The sequence below is a fragment of the Vicugna pacos genome, chromosome 24 (assembly GCF_048564905.1).
Source record: "Vicugna pacos chromosome 24, VicPac4, whole genome shotgun sequence".
NCBI classification, from domain to species: Eukaryota; Metazoa; Chordata; class Mammalia; order Artiodactyla; family Camelidae; genus Vicugna; species Vicugna pacos.
Genome location: NC_133010.1, coordinates 1,769,339 through 1,790,550, shown reverse-complemented (window position 1 = coordinate 1,790,550; position 21,212 = coordinate 1,769,339). Strand labels below are relative to the sequence as shown.

The 21,212-nt window shown below is 38.4% G+C and overlaps 1 protein-coding gene across 16 annotated transcripts in view; it reads right to left on the bottom strand.

The window, feature by feature from the left end:
• Positions 1-21,212, bottom strand: part of LOC116279247 (uncharacterized) — a 233,477-nt gene that overhangs the window by 195,879 nt on the left and 16,386 nt on the right. For 12 of the 16 annotated variants that reach the window (XR_012063780.1, XR_012063775.1, XR_012063777.1 and 9 more), the window contains exon 4: positions 3,280-3,691. The exons of 2 other annotated variants lie outside the window; for them this stretch is intronic. The gene's annotated coding sequence lies outside the window, so the exon portion shown is untranslated. Of the gene's footprint in view, positions 1-3,279; positions 3,692-12,279; positions 12,437-18,559; positions 19,930-21,212 lie in introns of those variants that run through there. 2 more of the 16 variants (XR_012063779.1, XM_072948916.1) reach the window with 2 other exon arrangements.

Below are 21,212 nucleotides of genomic sequence, written 5' to 3'. Positions count from 1 at the left end.
ATGATCACTAGATGACCCACAGCCAGGTTCTCTATCTTTATCATTGTAGGAACTATTCTTCAAGTGAAGCAAGACTCTTCACTGCCAATGGCAAAATCTTGCCCCCAAATTCTTAGGATGTGCATGGTGGTTCTCCTATTAGGTCCTGCCATAACTCCACATGGCATGTTTTCTCACAACATATACCATATTCTTAATCACATGGGCCAAACAGCAGGGCCTCTTGAACTGAAACCTGGAGTGCTGCAGAATACTTCACTGCTCTTGCGCCCACTCAAAGCTGGCAGATTTTCATGTCACTCAATATACTGGAGATAGTGTAAATCCAAGAGTTGAATCATCTGCGTCTGCAACCTGAAGAGGCCCGCTGGGGCTCCTTCATGGAAGGAGATGTGAGATGAAATGGTTTGTCCTTTACTAAGGAGAGGATGTCATGAGATGTCTCAAAGTAATGGACTCCTAAATATTTTACTAATGTTGTGAGCCACTCAAATTTCACAGAATTTATTTCCCACCTTCCAGAGCACACATATCTTAACAATGCCCCAACATACTGGCTGCATCTTGAACAGCTGGTCCAATTAGCAGGATGTCAGCAATATGGGCCCAGGGTCAAGTCTTAAGAGATGCCCAGGCAATCCTGGTCCCTTCAGACTACACCATGACAATGAGTTAATACAGCTCAGAGGCAGGACCATAAATGTACATTCCACTCTTTCAAGTAAATGTAAACTGTTTCTGATACTCTGTCTTAATAAGATGGAAGAAGAAGCATTAGTCCTATTAATGGCCACACACCACGTTTCTGAGGCCACGTTTCTCTGCTCTAGCAAAGATATTATATCTGGGTGGTACTAAGTTTATAACAGTCCATGCTGAGTTTACAGTAGTCCTCTATTGTTTTCCAGAGTTCAACTAGATTTTAAGTGGCCAGACTAGAAAAATAAATGGGGATATGAGTGGGCCCACTACCCCTGTATCTATTAGTCTTTGTATCTTTATGTCCTTGGGATAAAATGCTGTATGATTTTTCTATCCTCTGGCTGAGATAACAGCCTCTTTACATGCTACTAAGCAGGCCCTTTGACATTTATATTCAGTATTTAATTGCTAATTAAACACTCCCTGATTTCATATCTTTTCCAAAATATCAATCATGTTTAGCAAGTCACCCAATTAAAGTGTCCTTAGAATTATCCTTCTGTCTATACACACACACACACATACTTCTCAAGTACTTGATAGGCTGCCCCTGACATGGTAGCTAGTTCCCAAAGACTCCCCCTCTCCCACAGTGAAATTCATCTCCCATTATTCACACCTTTGCGTAGGCAATTTCTTTGAATCTGGATGGGCCCTATAACTTGTTTTTGACCAATAAAATACAGTAAGAGCAATGCTGCATAGATTTAGAACTTAAGCTGTAAGGGTCTCCTGAACACTTACTCTTAGGCTGTATCCTCTCTGATCCTGGAGTGTACATCATGAGAAATCAAAGCCACATGCATGGGCCATATATAGGTACACTTCTCCACAGTCCAAGCTGATCTCCCTGTCAACAGACAGCATCAACTTCCAGCAAGGTGAGTGAGCCGTTTCAGATGGCTCCATTTGCACTTTTTGATGACAGCAGCTTTGGCTGACACCAGAGAACAACAGTATGGAAGCCCCTAAATGACAACTCCCCAGCTAAGCCTTGATAACCCACAACACTTTGTTTTCATTAACATTAAATTTTGGACTGGTTTCTTACACAGCAGTAGGTAACTGAAACAAAACAAAAACTGGTATACTCTTCCTAATTCACCAATAAAAAAAAACTTAACTATTACAAACCTACTTTGTGCCAGGATTTATTCACATTTATATATATTCACATTCCATTCAATGATGGAGTCATCATTGCTAGCTGACATATGAAACAGCTCCTGCATCTCATCTTAGCAACTATTTTCTAACACCACTCCTGGTACCAACTGATGAAGTTTGGGTTCCCCAGAAAGATCTGTGAGACACAGATTGGAGTACAGAAAATTTCTTAGGGATTTCCCTTAGGATCAAGAGCTGTGGAATGGAAGGGGCAGGGGGAAAGAAGAGAAAACAGAACTGAGCAGACTGAAAAATTGGGTTGTAATGTAGTCTTAATAAAGGCCTCAGCTGATTCTACAGGGAGCTCTGAAGGTAGGAAGTCCTAAAAGGAAGATAGGGCAGTTTTCTCATAGCACCCCAAACATCAACCTTCCCTTGTCTTTGCCTGTCAACTTTTGCCAAATTCAGATGTTATCTGGGATGCATGTTCCATCAGCAGACATTTCCTCACTCCCCTTATACCCCAGGTAGACGTTCCAACACACATTTTCAAAGCATCTACTCCTTGTTGTTCTATAGTACTTATCAAACTGTATTATACTTTCTTGTCTTTCTCTCATTCCACTGAATTGTAACTGTAAAACTGTAAGCATATTTTTATACACAGTAATAATAACAATACTGGACATAAAGTAATTCTTTAAAAATATAACTAGTCAATTATTATTTAAGTGAATAGTAGTATGACAAAATCATTGTCAAACTACAAATAACTATCTTCTCTTTGCCACTCTCATGTTACTGCTTTGATCTAGCAGGGGTTAGCTTAGAGGAAGGTAGATTTACAGATTCAGAGTGCTTATATTAGTGATAATCCCAAGAGTACACTCACAAATGTTTGATCAAAATCAAAGAAGGCAGGAAAAAAGGGAACATATAAAAGAAACAAATGCAATGAATAGAAAACAGCAAACATGGTAGGTATTAATGCAACTATATCAATAAAAGCTTTATAAAGAGATTGGCAGTGAGGATTTTTTAAAAACTGAAGCAAATGTCTAGAAGAAACTTATTTTAAATACAAAAACAAAAATAGATTAAAAGAGAATACAGAAAGATACACCATGCTAGCACTACTCATGAGTAGCTATATTAATTTCAGACAAAGCAGACTTCAGCACAAGGAAAATAAACAGGGATAAAAGAAAGCATTATAAAATTATAAAGGAGTCAATTCTCCAAAACATAACAGTTCTTCAAATGTATGCACTTAATAGACTGTTAAGAGGCAAAACTGATAGAACTTCAAGGGGAAATAGATGAACCCATTATAACTGAAGACCGGCGCCGGCCCTTCCCGCCCCGCAGAGGCCCGCTCGGCCTCCCTCCCCACGCGGGGACCCGGGGCGGCAGCCGCCGCATCCCCCCTCCTTCTGGCGCCCCGCGCCCCGCCACCGCCGCCGTACTCACCTAAGGGCGCAACCGGCACAGCCGGCCGTCGGCCTCGTTCCCCCGAAGCGTCTCGGTGCGGTACTCCCTGCGTGGGCGGGCTGTTCCCCGGCGGTGGCAGGGGGTTCAGGGGTGGGGGGCCGAGGAACGGCCGTCACTTGAGCAACGAACCGAAGCGCCGCCTGGTAGCATTTTCCACAGGCCGGCGCCACCGCTGCCGCCTTGGGTCCGCACAGCCCCCTGCCGGCCGCAGCTCTTGCTGTCTCGCCGAGCCCACAAGCCTCCACGGACAGGCCAGGGAGCCGCGGCGCGCGACGGAGGCCGGGCGGGGATGTGCGCTGACTCTTTCCTGTGGCGACTGCGCGCATGCGCACCAGCAGGGCGGGACCAGCGGGGACCAATTGGAGTAGGAATTGTGTTCCTCTTTAACCAACTAGAGAGACAGTGAGAGAGAGAGACAGAGAGAGACAGAGAGAGAGAGAGAGAGAGAGAGAGAGGGAGAAAGACTTTTATGGACTGAGATCTAAGAATGCCCAGATTTATGAGAAGTTTTGGACAAAGGTGCTAATCAACTTATCCAGGCCTTCTTGTGACCCTTATACCCTCAAGATGTGTGATCTTTTAAAAATAACTATCTATACATTAATCAAAGATGAGAATATCTTGGTCTCTATCACTTTTTTTGAATCAACAATATTTTGCCTCTCGTTCTGTTTACATCTTCCAGTGCTGTCTTAGCTCTCCAAAGGTAGTCAGTCAACCCTGAAACCCTTCCTTTGGAAGCAGATTTAGGTACGAAATGATTTCTTGATGCTGTTGAGACCTACCTCTCGCCAAGAACTTTGGCTGCAAATCAAGGAAGCAACTTCCCATGTGACCGTTTCATGCTTTGGTTCTACTGAATTTTCTGAGCTCTTTGAACTCTTGTTTGGAATTGAAATTCCACTTTTTTTGTAGTAGGACTGACAAGGGAGAATGTCTGGAAATGCATTTGTGTTTAAATCAGAGGCCTCCAAGTTGCTTGATGCTTTGGTCTTGGACTTAGGAAGAAAATGAAAATTAACGTGAATGCCCTGGCTGCCACAGCACAAGTCAGAGTCACCTTCACTCCTCGCCTTCCAGCCTCGACTTGCTCTAACGTAATCTTGTCTGCTGAAGCAAGAGGTGTGACCACTGTGTTATTACCTGCATTTCAGCTCTAAACTCGTCTGGCCTAACAGCACAGGGGCTCTCCCTCTCCAGCATCCTTCTCAATCTGAATATGCCACGCGATGAAAGTGAGCTCCGGCCTCTCCACCTGCCCCTTTCGCCTCTTCAGCCTATAATCTGCATGTTCTAGCAACCTCTACCCATGCTACTGTTATGCCACATTTTTCTGCAATGGAAAGGTAAATAAAAGTTACATGCCTATCAGAGAATCAAGGGTTTCAAAGTAAATATAAGTTCTCTCATCATCTCTAATTGTCACTTGCTGTGGATGTCAAACTGACAGAGTAGCAGAATCTAATTTCCTTGTTTGATTCACCATGAAATTAAACTGAACTGACAATTTTTATTTTCACCTGGCAAATTCATCTGACACTATTTAAATCTAGCTAATCAAGTAGAGTTATCTGTGGTGCACACTCATCTCCCCTACCACACCTCTGATTTGCAGTATCCCACTTCCTGGACTCCCTCTGTCAGCTGTGCTTTGGATTACTGTTACAGTTTTAGAAGGTGTAAAGGAATGCATGAACATAGTTAGCCAAGGTGCCAGCAAATGTATCATGTCACAAAATTACTACTGAAAGGTGAAAAAATGAAAAAAAAAAGAAGAGTGAAAAACAAAACTCCCGGACTGCAATGCTGTTCAAAAACCCAACCAGTCAGATGGTTTGGCGAAGCCTGTGCTCAGCAAAGTAGAAAATATAATTCCAAAGTTAACTGACTTATTCTTTTTAAATATTTAACCTATGTAAGAAATAAATATCACCATTCAGAAATAATACTGTAGCAGGAAGTACCAGATACATATTTTTCTGAAAAAATGAGGCCATCTGGCAGGGTGGGAGTGGCCACCAATAGATGAACTATATATAATTTGAGCTATCAAAGATAAGGAAGGATCCTCATCCTAGAGTCATTATACAATGTCCCAAAGCAAAGATGTATGACATTGTAGGGCACCAAAAAAGGCATAAGTCTTGGCATATAACCATCGGCCATTACCAGCAGGGGTAACTCCGAGGATCATCAATGAAGGAAAGAATTTGAACTTATTGAGTCCAAAGAACATTAAATGGGTGTCTTGATGAGTCCACGAGGAGGTGCACATTAGCTGGACCCAAAGCTAAGAGTTATAACATGTCTTCACCCTGAACATCTCTTCCGTCCCATGCCTGTTTCTAGATTTTCACAACGATTTATCACAGACATGTGTCTGACCTTTATTTGCTTTGAAACTGAAGTGTAGTTTCATGGATTTAATATCAGTCCTGAAACATATTTAAAGATGAACAGAATCTCTGGGTTGATTCTATATCTGAGACAGAAGCTAAAATATTTCTACATAGTTAATGATTATGATTCATGTAAGAATCTGAGTAAATATGTGCTCAAACCTTAGAAAAATGCATACAATGCATAAACACCAGCATGCAACTTCAGAAGAGCATCTATGGACTCCTTAAAGCCCTTACATTAATGAGACATAATCATAGGTGCAGTTTTTGAACATTTTCTACATGCCGGGCACTGCACTAACACCTTAGAGATATCATCACACCATCTGGCCTGGCCTCTTCAGCCCTGTTGGAAAGAATCATTCAATTAAAAACTCTTGGCCAGTCACTCTTGAGGAAGTCACACGAACTTGCTCTTGTGCCAAGCCACTCAAGTACAAAGAAGTACCTGCAAAGTTGGAGTGGCTTCTGTTGTGTCTTTAACTTAGGGCCATAACTTAAATCACTTCCTGTCTTCAATGCTCTCAATATCTTAATACATATAACATATTTCTCTTCATAGGGAGTCAATCAGGCATGTTCACTGAATCTCAGTAATGGCTGCTCTGAAGAAAGACTGGCTGAATCTGTGCATCCCCCAGGTTTCCCCAGATGATTTTTGTATCTACCATATAAACTTGAGTTTCTTTAGAACCACACCAAATACATTCCTTGAGTCATTTTTTTTTTCAATAGGAGGTATGGAAACTTAGGTTTATTTCTATGGTTTAGATCCTTAGAGCCCTAAAAGACACTATTATCCCCATTTGATATAGTGGGAAACAAAGGCCCAGAGAGGCTGAATAACTTCCTCTTATCCACATAGTTCATGAGAGGTAAAGCAAGATGTAGAATGCAATCTGGCCTGACTTTAAATCCAAGTTCTGAGTTTCTGTCCTCTATTGCTCTAGACTTCAGGGTAAGAACCCCTAGTTAACAACACTGGTGTATTACAAAATTGATGAGACATTTTCCAACATTAACTAGAATAGAATAAGCAATAAGCATATAAGCATCTCATAAAGTATCCCATTTATTTCAGGCTGAGAAATAAGTTTAGACATTTTATGTCACAAATACCACCCTACCCACTGCCAAGAGTACCTTTCACAGATCTCCACCCAGTCAGAAAGTTCCATTTTTGGGGAAGACTTTGTGATTACCTATGGCCAAACCCAACAGAAAGGATGGATCCAGGGAGAATCTGAATCCTGGAGTCTTAAATCTGTATTTTTGCACAGCATCCATGCTATTTTTAGGATCAACTTGAACTATGAAAATACTTCCTCCTAGCAAACAGGACAGAATGGACTGCATGGAAACCTAGTGATCTAACCTTAAGACCAAGTTCAGGATAAAATCAAGAACTTACACAGAAGTAAACTGGGTAAGTGCCAATAACATTACAGAAGCAAGTGCTAAAAAGCAGAAGAGAAGCATTGAAGCCAGTGCCATTGAGTGGTGGCAGATGATGGAGATCTTGGAGAAAGCTGAGACCTGCAGGAGCAGGAGAAGAGTTGTCAGGGTGATTCTGAGGAACTGAAGCAAGATAAGGTGATCTACAGGAAGAATTAAAGGAAGGAGGACAAGGAAGGAAAGAAAAAAGTCAGGACCTCTTGATATTCTGTTCTCCTGCACTGTACGTTATGGCTGGGGAGGAAGGAGAAGCCGTGACAAGGCTTTAACAGAACATGTCACTCCCAAGATCATTCCCAGCAAGAAACAAGTGGACACTTGACTGCAGACGCAGGTGCAGTTAGGGAATGAGCCCAAGGACGCTCTTGCTCAAATACTGGCATGCTGAGTCGTTAGTATTACTTTCTCATCCAGGTATGGATGTTGGACACGGGATTCTAGAAAGAACTGTATAACAAGGATTCATTAAAAAAAATAAAAACAGAAATAACTCTGTTTTCTCCATTGAAGAGACTGATACCCAAGAACTCTTCCCATTTTTTTAGAAAAAAATTAAAACATTATGAAAAGGCATATTGTAGCATAGTGCAGTATACTTACCATTTCAGTGAAAGCAGTGAACAAGTCCAAGCAAGGCCCAGGGAGTAAAATGTGAAATCGAATTACTGAGGGGGAAAGAAATTTGATCATCTACTACATGTTTTAAGAGCAGGCAAGAGCTACATCCGGCAAAAGGCTCAACACAACATTGCTTCCAGTGGAAATTATGAGAAGACCAAAGAGTGTTTCATGGGCAGCCATTGATATGTGGAATACTACTCACAGTTGGAAAAGGATACAAGAGAGTGGAGGAGACGCTCACAGGATAAAATTAAATGAAGAAATCAAGGAAGCATCTACTTTTAGGAAGTAGAAGAAAAATAAAAGCAGAATAAAAGAAACAAGATTGTTGGAGTGCCAAAGGTAAGGCAAAGCCATGGAATAAAGGAAGTAAATAGAATGTTGCTCAAAGTACCAGATCTTGATGCCAGAATGTAAATCAATCCACTGTTTCTGTCTCTGAGAAAGTTTTGCTGCTGCTGCTACTACTACTATTTAAATAATAATAAAAATACTAGCCAAAGAGCCACACTAAAGAATGGGTTTGGTGATATAATTAATTTACATTGTTGAAAGCTCCTATCTTCTCATGCACTGGCAACAAAAACTAGTTACAAACAATTCTGGGGACCCCATGTTGAGAAGGACTGGTTTAAACTTAAAAAAAGAAGAGACTGTCAACAAAAGTCTGAAAGGGAGAGCAGAGCGCCAAGCAGAGAGCAAACATTAACACCTGAGGCAGGAGAGAAGCTACAGCTCCCATAGGAGGATGCTGCAAGGGAATAAAGTCATCAGGAGAAAGGGACAGAGAAAAGATGCTTAAAGAGAGACAGGAGAGGGACAGCAGCTTCTCTGCTCTTGTAGGGAGCATGCGGGACAGAACAGAGCAGAGGATGTCACGGCTGAGAGACAGGGTACCTGGGCCTTTGGATGTGATCCCAAGTATCTAATGCAAATTGGTAAGAAGGGTTTCTCACTTTCAGGATGAGTCGGTAAAGGAAAACTTGAGGCCTATTGAGAAGGGTCCAAGTATGTTCTTAGAGTAAACCATTGTTCTAAATACCACTTTTAAGATGATCAGTTAATATAACTTAGACTCAAGTATCATACTGAAGGCTTTTATCACTGATCAAGCACAGCTTTCATTAGTTGAGGAGCACCTACACTCTGAAAATGATTCTTGGCACAGATGATGTGAACTGATTCTATTCATCTGCTGGGGCTGCCATAACAAAGCACTGCAAACCAGACAGCTTATACAACGGACGTTTATTTTGTCACAGTTCTAGAGACTCGATAAAGGTGCCGGCAAGGGTTGGTTTCTTCTGAGACTATTCTCTTGGTTTCTTTCTTTTTGGCTTATTCTCTTTGGCTTACTCACCTTATTATCTGGCTGTTTTCCCCTGTCTCTTCACGTGGTACATGTCTATGTTCTAATCTCCTTTTCTTTTAAGGACACCAGCTGCATTAGATTAGGGCCCATGTAACAATCTCATTTTAATTTGATTGCCTCTTTAAAGATCTTTCCCAAATACAGTCATTTTCTGAGTTACTGGGGGCCAAGGCTCTTGAATATATGAAGCCGGGTGTCACAGCCCATAACACTAATAAAGCTCTAACCCATAATGAAACACTAAGCACACCAGGCCACGTGCAACCACGTTCCCTACACAGTGACTAGCACGGCACATTCCAAGCAGAGTGAGAGGTAGGCTTGAGGGGCTCATATCATATTGGTTGGGTGGATGGATGGTTTTGAACCACTTCCCCATTCTCTTTCAAATTCTCTTTGAATAAAGTGTCAATTTTATGTACTAATATTTCCGATTGAAAATAAGTTTAGAATAGGGATCCACATATCCAAAGAGAAAAGCTGGATGTGGTGGTGAACAGAATCTAAAGTTGTCAGTGGCACAGCTCAGGTCAAAACATCTTACACTGGATCTCATGGTAAATTGGAGGGACTTGGGTTTTTTATGCCCTTCTTAATCCGTTGCACAGTACTCTCTAAACACACGGCAAGATCCTCTTCAAACAACCCAAGATACATTTTAAAAAATTCAGAAATTGCACTCTAATTTAGACGTCAAGCCACCAAAATCCAATGCACTTTCTTCAATGAACCCAGATATTTGCAGCTTTTTATGTCCACCCTGTCTTCCACTGGACTAGCATGCTTATCTTTTAGAGTCAATTAGATCATGTCATGGCTTTCCTCTACCTTTGGGGTACTTCTTCCCCATTCATTTAGTTCTCTTCTGCAGGCAAAAAACTTATCTAGGTATCCCAGTCACTGAAAGACGTTATTTCACTTAAAATAAGTGGGAGCAAGAGCTTAAAGTGATCAGTTTGGATGAGACCCATCAGAATTGGAATACTTTTGCAAGACTTGTGTGCAGGATTTTATTTTATTCCATTCCCTTTATAGAAAACTACCCAACCTGCTATGGTTCTTTGCTCATTAACAGCTTAAATCATGCAAAATGTTAAAAGTCACTGTTGCAATGGTATTTGATAGAGAATTTAAATTAGACCACAGAGAAAAATGACAGTACTCCTCTGAGGCTGTATGATTCATTTCTTGGTACCAAACCAGAAGTTGAAAATGCAATGCAATTTTGTAATGAACAGAAGCATTGCCTCTGGCCCTCATACAACTCCAAAAATAGTTAGAACAAGGCTGACCAAAAATCAGAAGGGTCTTATGCATATGTATATTATATATATGTGCATATATAATACGTATATCACTCTCTATATATTTTCTCCCTCTCTCTCTCTCTTCCTCCCTCCCTCTGACTCTCTTTCCATCTTTGGGACTGTATCTCTCTGTCTCTTGATCTTCTCACTCCCTTTCTCTTTGCCTCTCTTTTTGCCTCTGTCTCTATTACTCTAACTTATTTTCTCTGACTCTGTGGATCCCTCCTCTGGATCTCTCTCAGTCACTTAACTGTCTCTGTCCTTTTCATTCTCTTGCTGCCGCTTGGTCTGTATGCCTCTGTGCCTCTCTCTTTGTCCCACCTGTCTTGCTTTTTTAACCACATATTTAAGTCTCTTTTTCCATGGGAATCTGTCTTTGTTCCCATAACAATCTTTCCCTCTCCCCACTCTCTGTCTCTCTCAACAGTGTTTAGAGCAATTCCATTTTGATATCTTGCATTTTTATAGAGAAGCTTTTTCTCCAGAGGCTTGCAACTCCCCTCTGCCTGCTGAAACATGGAGGAGCTCTTTCTTGTCCTTCTCTCCAAGGCTGTGCTATCATCCAGCAGAGGACATGCCACCAGTGCTTCTGAAACCTCTTCATCCTGGATGCTAAGTATATGTCCTACTTTCAGACTTAGCTCAGCATGAAATCTGCCAGGAGGGTTTCAGATCTTCACCCTAGGTGGTTTGTCCAGAGCCAGTCTGCTGAAGCCACCCTCTGGCTTTGCTATTTTTGTCATTCTAAGTGACTTCTGGGTTACTTAACATAAAGCCCTACATAGAATTTAAGTTTCATGCTTCAGTTCTAAACCTCGTGATAGAACTCTGAAGGATGAATAGCTTATCAGGTTTGAAGAAGAGAGAATATGAAAAGGATTTAGGTTTAAACTTTCAAATAGTGTAAGGGGCTTGATGTGGGAGAGAGGAAGTGAGGGACCAGAAATCCAAGGAAGAAACCCTTTGTAGACCAGTGTGTACGTTAGTTGAGAAATGGTGTGTTTTGTACTTTTTAACTGTAGTTAATTGCAGAGTTCTTGGGAAAAATAAAGCACTATCATCACGTTACTGTATAATTACCATTGTTTCCTAAGAAGTTAATATGTAGTTACTACATTATTACAGAAAAATCAAACATGTTATTTCCTGGTAACTATGCAATTAGTTCATGTCACTAGCAAATGCACGCTTACTGAACCAACAAAGAAATAAAATGTTCCATTTTTTTCCCTCTGTGCTCATGAGTCATAATATTGTCCCTCTTTTAGAAATGACATAATGAATCAATGTACTAACATGGGAAGTATGCAGATTATGCTTTTTCCTCCTCATTTTTTTTCTGGGAAGCAAATGAATACCTTGGAAACTACAGATGCAAAAGAGTTAGCACACCAGATAGGCAGCAAACAAACAGATTCTATCAAGCAAATCTACTGCATTTAATGAGTTGGGAACAATGAGTCCATTTTTGGCTGTGGTTAGGAAGGGGTACCTTGGCAAGCCAAGTGCCTCAGTGGCCAAAAGGAATGAGAAAAGGATTAAACACATTTCATTCTATGTTGCCTGCAGGCATAAGCATAGCAAACAAAAACTGGTACCATGTTATGTGTACATTCACAGACGAACTTCAGTTTCTGTCGCACATACTGCGAAGGAAAAATGCCGTGTTTCGATATTTAAATCAGTTCTATAAAAAGCAGACCACTTGGGAAAAGTTTGAATTCCCTAGCAGAAGTTGATCTCATAGAACAAAAGCGATTTAGCTTTAGGAAGAAGGGGTACACAGTATTCTTTGTCAATGCCAGCATGCATTTATACTTACAGCCCTGTGTACAGTCATCTTTCTATGAAGCTAATCGCAAACTGCTTCAGATAATGAGGCCAGGTCCGTTTATTGTAGCTAATTGATTTCCAATACTTCAAAATTAATTGGGCAGAACAGGTCATCCCAAGCGTTCTTTGAGGCATGTTTTAATAGGCTATGAATTTAAGGAATTAATGGATAGATTAGTGTAATTTATTTTCACATTTGTTATTTCTCTAGAAACAGCTTTAAAATTCTCCCAGGAAGAAACCATATCCTTGTTCCTTTTCTCAACCCTCTCCCTTTTAACTGCACAACACTGAATTCACCCCTTCTTTATGTTTAGCAGGAAAATGCCTCAGCTCCCTAGCTACTCTGACCTTAAATTCTGATCATGAAAGTAAAAAGTTGCAGGGATCACCTGAACTCACTAAAGTCTTCAAAATATACTAGCCACCCTGTCCAACTGACAAAGATACCTGGGGGGAACTGTCTTTGTCCTCTCATATATACAGTATTTATATTTACATGTAGATTTCATAATTAATGGCTGATGTGTTATTTTTGAAAAACGTAGGTTGCATTCAACACCAGTTTTCAATCTGCCTATTAGCATATACTTCTAGACTGTTCAAAAGGAGGAAAGCAAATAAAACTTAGATCAATGATGAAGTTACCTAAATTCCTGGTGATCCAATTCAACAACTGTCAATCATGAAAATATATATGTACCCTTTTAAAGGCAAGATCATCAAGTGCCTGTGATCTTCTTTATTCAAGATGGGTCACAGAGATTCAGATTCCTTAAAGGCAGATGCAGATGGAACTAAACCTAATTTTACCTGTGATTAAAGCAGAGCTACTATGTCTTTCTCATCTTTCACCTAACCCACCGTATCCTGGACCCAACCTTTAGGACTTTGATTATACATGAAGCGCAATCATTCAGTTGATCTTCACCCTCAAGCCTTTCTTTGCTGTTAAGTATTAAGAAAACATCTCATTTCTTTAAAATGAGAAGTGTGGTATTGTAGGCAGAATTCTAAAGTGGCTTGCAAGATTTCCCACCTCCCTGAGGTACACGCCCTGCATAATCCCTAGGACTGAGAGTACAATGAGTTTTACCATACTTGGTTTTGTTAAAATAAAGAGATTATCCTTATTTTATCTTCAGGTGGGCCTGACTCAATCACATGAGCCCTATTTAAAAGATAAGACTCTTCTCCAGCTGGTCAGAGAGAAGGAGGTCAGACAGATGTGCTCCCATTGGCCTAGAAGAATGCCAACATCTGTGTGTGAGCTGTATAAGGGGGTCACATGGGAAAGAACTGCAGATGGTCTCTAGCAGCTGACAGTGGTCCCCAACCAACAGCTAGAAGGAAAATGGGTACCTAGAGCCCTGCAACCATGAGGAAATGAATTCTGCCTATAATCAGTGGGTTTGGAAGAAGACTGCAAACCCAGATGAAAATGCTGACATGACTGACACCTTCATTTCAGCCTGGTGAGACTCTGAACAGGGAATCCTGTCACACCATGCCAGATACTTGACCTACAAAGAATGTGAGGTAACAAATTTCTGTTGTTTTAAGCCACTATATTTGTAGCAATTTGTCACACAGCAATAGAAAAATAATACAATTGGAAAGAAAGCATGTGACCTTTGTATCTGGAAGACTTTTTCATACTTATAATTTTCATCCCAGACATTTTGGAGACACACTATTGAGGACTTGGCACCATATTAGTTTTTCTCTGGTAATGCTTTAGATACAAGATTCAATATTAACTGGTCATACCTCGTATTTAAAGACTTTGTGACCGAGAAAAAAATTTTAATAGAACCAGAGTTCCCCCAAGAGTATCCATATACTCTGTCAATGCAAGTTCTTTAGTGAAAGGAGCCTGTTTCCTCTCAAACCATCATGTTTCTTATTTAGAAGAGTCTAAACAAACACTTCATGAAGCCCACTGCCAGGGTTTTGTTTTGCTGGAAGCACACACTAGACTGAGAGTGTAAATGATTGCACTCTCTGGGATGGTATAATTCACAGAAGGAAGGAGAGGAAAATGCAGCTTTGCATCAGCCCACATCACATTTGTGAAAGTCACAAAAAGGGTAAGGTTTCAGCTCACATGGTTAATACTGCTTTGTTAAAAAGGCTATTCCATCAGACTCCCACACAGGAATCCCAAGAGGAAGTCTGATGTTGGCAAACATACAAAGTCACACAACACTGTGTTTTCATGTAATGAGTACCAATGCAGATAAAGACATTATAACAATCTCTGTGAAAATGAAACTAGAGATAGACTGTTGTTTAAAAGTACAACGAAATTGCCTTAAAGGCAAGCCCTACTACTGTACGTGAAGCATCCCAAATAGAGTTGTCACCTAAGTAAGCATTTATGTGTGTTCAGCCAGGAAGGCTGCCTGTCACTTGTCATCAGGTCATGCTTCATTGAAGAATTTGGGGTGGAGGGGAGCTTCTTGTTCTGTGGTGGTCTATTTAGGTTTCTGGTTTTTTTTACACATCAACTAAATAACATTTATAATGCATCTGTGTTTTGTTTTGCTTTATAGTGAAAGCATCCGCTTTTTAATAACACCTTCATTGAGATAAAGTTAAAATATCATACAATCCATCCTTTTAAAGTATAAATTCAATGGCATTTGTATATTCATAGAGCTGTACGATCATCCCCACTGTCTAATTTTAGAACGTTTTCATCACCCCATAAAGAAAGCCTGTCCCCACCCACGCCTTAGTAGTCACTCCCCACTCCCTCCTCCTCCCAGCCCCTGGCAACCTGTAATCTACTTTCTGTCTCCATAGATCTACCTATGCTGGATATTTCATATAAATAACCCTATCATAAAATACGTGACCTTTTGTGTCTAATTTCTTAGTATATTTTCAAGGTTCATCAATGTCATAGCATAGATCAGTACTTTATTCCATCTTAAGACCCATTGCATGGATACACGGCATTTTGTTTAACTATTCATCCATGTATGGACATTTAGGTTGCTTCTACTTTTTGGCTGTGATGAATAATGCTGCTAAAAGCATTCATGTACAAGTTTTTGTGTTGACCTATGTTTTCATTTTTCATGGGAGTAGAACTGTTTGGATCATATGGTAATTTCCTGTTTAGCATTTTGAGGAACTGCATGACTGTTTTCCAGATTAGTTGCACCATTTAAAAATCTGACCAATTTATCTGTCTTCTTTCTAGACATTCTAGAGGGTATGAAGTATTGCCTATTATGATTTTAACTTACACTATAATTATCAGTGATGTTGAGGACCTTTTCATATGCTTACTGGATATTTGAATCTTCTTTGACTTAATGTCTATTCCAATTACTTGCCCATTTTTTAATTGGGTTACTTGTCTTTCCACAGTCGAGGTGTATGAGTTCTTTATATATTCTGCACATAAGTCCTTTATGAGATACATATAATTTTCAAATATGCTTTCTCATTCTGTGGGGCTGCTTTTTTATTTCCTTGATGCACACAAATTTTTATTTTGATGATATACAATTTATTTCTTTCTGTTGTTGTTATTGCTTGTGCTTTTGGTGTCATATAAAAGAAACCACTGACTAATCCAAAGTCATGAGGATTCCTGCCTAGGAAATTTCATAGGTTTAACGTTTATATTTAGGTCTATGGTTCACTTTTTGCTTATTTTTGTATGTGATATGTAAAATAGGGGTACATTTTCAGTCTTTTGCATGAGGATACCCACTTGTCCCAGTGCTACTTGTTGAAAAGACTATTCTCTACCATTGATTATCTTGGCACCCCTATCAAAAATCAATTGAGTATAAATGTATGGACTTATTTCTGGACTCTAAATTGCATTCCATTGATGAATATGTATATCCTTATGCCAGTACCACACTGTCTTGATTACACTATCTTTGTAGTGAGTTTTGAATAGGGAAATGTGAGTGCTCCAAGTTTGTTCTTTTTCAAGATTGTCTTGGCTATTCTGGGTTCCTTGCATTTCCATATGAATTTTAGGATCAACTTCTCAATTTTTGCAAAAATTGCAGCTGAGATTCAGATAAAAGTTGCATTAACTCTGTAGTGCAATTTGGGGAGTATTGTCATCTTAACAATATAAATCTTCTAATCCATGAACATAAGAAGTCTTTCCACGTACTAGGTCTTCTTTAATTTCTTTTAATGATGTTTTATAGTTTTCAGTGTACCTATATGTTAAACTTACTATAAAATATTGTATCCTTTTTTATTATTGTAAGTGAAATTATTCTCTTAATTTCATTTTCTCATTGTTCACTGCTAACGAGAGCAATGTGTGTTTAGGACAATATGACTGGTGAATTCTTGGACACTATAGCCACATTGAAGACATTCTTCACAGCTCTATCAGTAGTTGTGTTATACTTGTAAAGAATTTTGTATCTTTCTATCTCTGTTTGTCATATAAAACACCTCTGGGTTGTTAACTAGTAGGGACGTTTTCTTAAAAGTATATATATAAATTTAGTTGCAACTATCTATAGTTTACATTTGGATAACAAAGATTTATTGATGATTTTTTTTATATGCCAGGCACTTCTGTAGGTGCCTGAAATACCTAAGTGCTTGAGATACATTGGTGAACAAACCAGCAAAGATCCATGCCTCAAAACCGTTTTTATGCCCAGCACTGGTTCAGAGTTTGAAGAAGAAAAATAATTGTTAGAAATTTTATCTTGTCCTTGAGAAATCTGCGATGTGGTTAAGATACTGAACAAAGTAATAGGCTGATATTTGCCATGTACATAATTGCATTATGCATTAACTCATTCCAAGTATATTTACTAAGGAGTAAGATCCAGAACCCATGCTAAGTGCTGATTAAGACATGGCCCAGACCTCAAATGGCTTACATTTTAAAGTCAGAGCTATATGGTCAAGGTAATGCTAGTAGATGATACAGGATAAGCCACAAATAAAATGCCAAACAGTTTTGGAGATGAGAGCTCACATCCAGCTATACTCATAGAGGTAGTGAAATTTAATTTGAGATTATATGATTCAGATTTGGGTAAGTGAGTATTATGAGGTGAAGCTGCATTATAAATAGGAAATATACATATATATGTATATATTTCCCCCTATATTAGACTACTTGTGTAGTCTAATTTAATCCGATATGAAGAGATGAAGGAGGAAAAGAGGAAAGAAACAGAATAGGATTAGAAAAACCAAGAGGAAAGAAAAAGAAGAGGTTAAGGAAAAGGAAATGATGGAGACACATGAAAGGGAAGAAATTAGTGGGGAAGGAACTGAAGGAGAAGGGAAGGACTAAAATTTTTTTAGAATATTCTACATGGAAGATGCCGAACTGGGCATTCTACATGAATTGCCTCATTTTTTGTTCATAAATGTCCAATAAAGAAGGCATTGTTATAATCTTCAGTTTAGAGATAAGGTAACTAAGGCCTAGATAAGTTAACATGTAACTTACTCAAAGTCTTATATTTGGTAAATTAAAAAGGCAGAATTCGTCTGTGAATTTGTCTACTCGTTTATACTTTCTTTGGGTAGAAAGATCACTGAAGGTTAGAGTTAAAACAAGAAGGAAAATAATCTTACGAAATCTTGGGCAGTCCTTACCAATCATGTTAAATTCAGAAGCCAGTGAATGAGATCACAAAATGAAGCACTTATTTCTCATTCTTCTACTCTCAGCACCTAGTTCAGTGCCAAATACAATGTGAAGATCTAGTTATACTTGAAAACCAAGGATACTTTGAAAAATATTAGAAAAATTATAAAGATCATGGAGTAGCGTCACAGAAACCAACAGAGCCTCAAAGATGGTGAATTACACCTAATGCCAGAGAGACTGCAAGAAAAATAAAATTAATGAAAGATGGCTAAATTCAACAATTAAAAGCTTTTTTAGTCTCTTACCGGTGTCATTATTGATTTATTTTTGTTTTTCTTTAACCAATTTAATTGAAGGATAATTTATATACAAAGCTAGATCTCGCTAGAGGGTGCATTTTGATGAATTTTGAACAGTTGTATACTGTATAAGCCATCATAATCATGATACAGAAAAGCTCCATCACCTCCCAAACACTCCTTACATAATGATGTCTTTTAATGATCATATTTCTTAGTTTTAACATACTTCAGTTTTGATGAACAGAGTTTCTCTTCATGAGCAGAATTTCTTAGTTTTAATGTAGTCCAATGCGCCAATTTTTTCCTTTATAGTTCAGTGGATCTTGTGTTGTATTTAAGAAATCTTTTCATATCCCAAATTCAGAAGAAATTCTCATTTATTTTTAGAAGCTTTGTTGTTTTGATATTCACAACAATAACGTGGAATCCAACTATACATCAGCTATAGAAACTGAGTAAAAATAAAACGTGTACACCTATTAAAGTGTCTAAAATTAAAACAATTGATTGTACCAAGCATTGGTGACCATATAGAGCAACTTTCATACATTATGGATAAAAATGTAAATAACCCCCATAACAACTCTGGACTGCAGTTTGCAGTTTATCAGATAGTTAAATATACACCTACCATTTGTCCTAGCCATTCCCTCCCAGGTATTTACCTAAGAGAAATAAAATTTCATTTCTTGACAAAAATCTTACACATGAATGCTTATAGCAGCTTTAATCATAATACCCAACCACTGGAAATGACTTGAATGTTCATCAGCATATGGACAAACGAATCTGGTCTATCCATAAAATGGAATATTATTCAGAAGTAAAATGGAAATAGCTTCCCACTGAATGAATCTTAAGATAATTATGTTGTGACAGAAGCCAGATACAAAAAGTACACTTGCTGTGTGATTCAATTTATATATAAAACAAGACTGTTTAATGAAACCTCTAGTAATAGAAAGCAGATCAGCTGTTGTTTGGAGATGGCGTAAGGAGGTTGGAAGGAAAGAATTATAGAGGAACACTAGGAAACTTTCGGGAGTGTTGAATATGTTCACTATCTTGCTTGTGGTGACAGTTTTATTAATGTATTAGTATGTTAAAACTCATCAAATTGTATCTTGAAAACATATGCAGTTTATAGTATGTCAATTATGCCCTAATAAAGGTGATAACATAATTGTGTATAGTCACAGAATAGAACATAAAACAGAAATGAAAATTTAAAAACTACAGCTCTCTGTGGCAACATAGGTAATTCTTAAAGCATGAAAGCAAAAGAAGCCAGACAATAAAAAATACATAGTCTGACTCCATTTAATATAGAGTTCAAAAGCAAGCAAAACTAATCTACAGCATGAAAAGTTACAACAGTGAAAAATCTTGGGAAGAAAAGAAGAAGTAGAATTTGGGAAAGAGCATGAGGGGAGCCTCTCAGGAGATGAAAACACTCTACTTCTTGAATGCAGTGGTACTTACAGGGGTGTTTATTTTATAATAACTCATTGAGTTGAATGTTTATGTTTGCTTTGCACACTTTAGTCCATTATACTTCAATTACATTTTTTTAAAAAATATATAACACACAAAAAAATTAAAAAAGAAGCTATGGGTGAGCTTTGATAAGACTATTTCAACAGAGTGACATGAATGATGGTTACATCAAAAGGAGTAAGGCAGTAGTCAATTGTAAATGGCAAATGTAAGTAACTGTTTCAAGAAGTACCTGAAATAAAACAGCAAAATATGGGACAAGAGTCAAGGATATAATAGCACTGAAAAAATTAATAGTAAGTAAGTACTAGTACTAGAGATTCCAAGACTACATGATATAGTGGTTAACAGCACGTAGTACATGGCAATCAGGCATTCTTCACTTCAAATCCAGGCTCTATGTCTTACTAGGTAAGAGTTGGGGAAGCTATTGAACTCATTTTTCTTCAAATATACAGTGAAATGAATAGTACTTAATTCTCACAACGGCTGTGAGGATTAAATGAGACAGTATAAATAGTTTAGCATGTTAGATATTTAACACAGTATCTACTAAGCTCTTAAAAAGCATCAGAAATTATTTGATAATAATGAAAAGTATCTGTAGTTGGAGAAAAAAGGTCACAGCAAAGGAATCATGGGGGTTTTAGGTTTGATCCTGCCAGAAGGCTGCTACTGGGAGACAGAGTAACTAGTACAGATGGTGTCTTCATGAAGGTCTGCAATGACAAACTAAGAGACTGTAAGGGCTTCACATGTGGCTAGTTTCTCTCTCAAAAATGTTGAGGGGCAGGAGGTTAAGGCACTAAACTGAAAACCTCTTGAGGGAAGATCTGAATCTTTCCATTCTTCCCCATTTTTAACGGAAGACTCATAAGGCTCTTGGATGAAAGCTCTGGGTTGCCACACACTAGGATATGGGATAAAGAGAAGCATACTGGGTCTTATCGAAACTGGAACTCATTTCAGACCCAGTTTAATCCCCAACTGAATCCCTGATAGCATTCATTCTGATAAAAAAAAAAGCTATACTGGAAAGATAAAAACTGAGAGTTTTCCAATTTTATGCAAAAAAACCCAAAGTTTACAGATCAATAGTGCACTCTGAAAATGAAAAAAAAAAGAATAAAATGTAAGTATACATTTAGATATGTTGTATTAAAAACATGAAGCATATAAAGACAATATTAAAAACTACCACAGAAAAGGCATATTTCCAATGAAGAACTGATAAGCTAACAGCAACCTAACAGCAGTAACAGATGTCTGAAAGCAAGAATCATTTTCAAGTGCAGAGGGAAGAATATGACAGCTTAGATAGAAGAAGACCTAAGACATAAGTAAGAGATTTTAAGACACACAAAGACTAAGAATTATGAAGCAGAAATACAAATTAAAATATATTGTTTTCATATATACTTACAACATTGAAAAAAATTACCATATCCTAGGTCACAAAGGAAGTTTTAATAGATTTTATAGAGTGGATGCCATAGAAATCATCATTTATCATAA